Consider the following 1,762-nt stretch of genomic DNA (forward strand, 5'->3'; position numbering starts at 1 on the left):
CTTAAAAATGGGCGAGGCCTTTCCAGTGGTTGCAGTTCTCAGGGTGGATGTCTCTGTGCCAGGGTCAGAAGTCTGCATTGAGACCATGGGACCAGTTGACATCCTTCATTTGGCCCGACTGTGCTCCATCCTTCCTTTAGTCTCCTGTGGGAAGCCTGGGTGGGACCATGTGTGTGGCCCGTGGAGGAGGCCTGGCCAGGACCACTGATCCCCAGAGTGGATGAACGGCTCACAAGGCCTGTCCTCTCTCCTTTCGTGCCAGAGCATGTGCCTCACCTGGGATGTGTGCAGTTGGATTATCTGCTGTTTTGTGCCCTCTTGTCCAGGTGAGCCCGTGGTAAGTGGAGTAAGAACCAGGCTGAGGTGAAGGTGTTGTCAGGACTTGGTGGTGGTGGAGTCTGTGCACAGGTCAGCCACACTAAGCACAACCCAGCGGTTCACCTCTAAACGCACAATGCGTGAGAAGGAAATGGGGCCCCCCGCAGCTGCTCCTCCTCAGCCAGCCCAGCATATCAACACTCTCTGGAAGCCTGAGTGGTGTCTAGTGTGTCCACTTTGCCACGCTCCTCCCAGGCCCCACACCTTCCCTGGTGGCAGGTGGCAGCCAACCTGCATTTCTTTATAAGCCAGTGGGAAGTAGGATGCCACACAGAGTTTCCAGCAACTCTGCATTTCAGAGCTTGGAAGGGACTTGAGGGATTTAGTCCCAATTAATATCATGTTGTGAGAAGACAGAAGCTGAAGGGCTTGGTCAGGGTCATAGCTGCTCCTGGGCCAGTGAGGGTAGCCTGTCTGTGGTTTTGTCCTCGTGGATTTGCTAAGATCTGGATTCTCAGTGCTTTGTTCTCACTGCTGGACCACTGCTTAGTATGCAGTGATTCTGAGCCATTAGGTTTTATTTGCTCTCTATTCAGCATAGGAAGAAGTGCAATTATAGGAAAGGGCTCTTCATGACCACATTTTTTTTTTAATCTCCGCTCCTCATTTCTATACACATTGATTTCCTACCTAGTCAACAATAGAGAAATGGGAGTGGTTTAACATAAATGAACCCCCTCAGTCATACCAAAGGTGAATTGCTTTAACATAAGTTGTTAATATTTTTATCATAAACTAGAGGCCCAGTGCAGGAATTCGTGCACGGTTGGGATCCCTTGGCCTGGCGATCTGGGCTGGCTGGGGAGAGGGACCGTGGAGATTGACTATGGGGGCACACTGACCACCAGTTGAGCGTCTTCCCCTGGTGGTCAGTGCATGTCATAGCAACCAGCCATTCGGTCAACAGGTCGTAATGGTTGCTTAGGCTTTTGTATATATATACACACACTAGAGTCCCGGTGCACAAAATTAGGCTGACGGGGGGTGGGCCCCTCAGCCCAGCCTGCACCCTCTCGCAATCCGGGACCCCTTGGGGGATGTCCGACTGCCAGTTTAGGCCCGATCCCATGGGCCTAGACCGGCAGTCGGACATCCCTCTCACAATCCGGGACTGCTGGCTTCTAACTACTCTCCTGCCTACCTGCCTCATCACCCCTAACCACTCTGCCTACCTGCCTCATTGCCCCTAACCACTCTGCCTGCTTGCCTCATCGCCCCTAACCACTCTGCCTGCCTGCCTCATCGCCCCTAACCCCTCTGCCTGCCTGCCTGCCTGATGCCCCTAATTGTTCGCCTGCCTGCTTGATCGCTTCTAACTGCTCACCTACCTGCCTGATCACCCCTAACCACTCTGCCTGCCTGCGCTGATCATTCCTAACCACTC

At 53.4% G+C, this 1,762-nt stretch overlaps 1 protein-coding gene across 4 annotated transcripts in view; it reads left to right on the forward strand.

Moving 5' to 3' along the window:
* ACSF3 (acyl-CoA synthetase family member 3) overlaps positions 1 to 1,762 on the forward strand; it is a 71,153-nt gene that overhangs the window by 14,507 nt on the left and 54,884 nt on the right. The window lies entirely within an intron of this gene.

This window comes from Myotis lucifugus, unplaced genomic scaffold (assembly GCF_000147115.1).
Source record: "Myotis lucifugus unplaced genomic scaffold, Myoluc2.0 scaffold_198, whole genome shotgun sequence".
In the NCBI taxonomy this organism is placed as follows: domain Eukaryota; kingdom Metazoa; phylum Chordata; class Mammalia; order Chiroptera; family Vespertilionidae; genus Myotis; species Myotis lucifugus.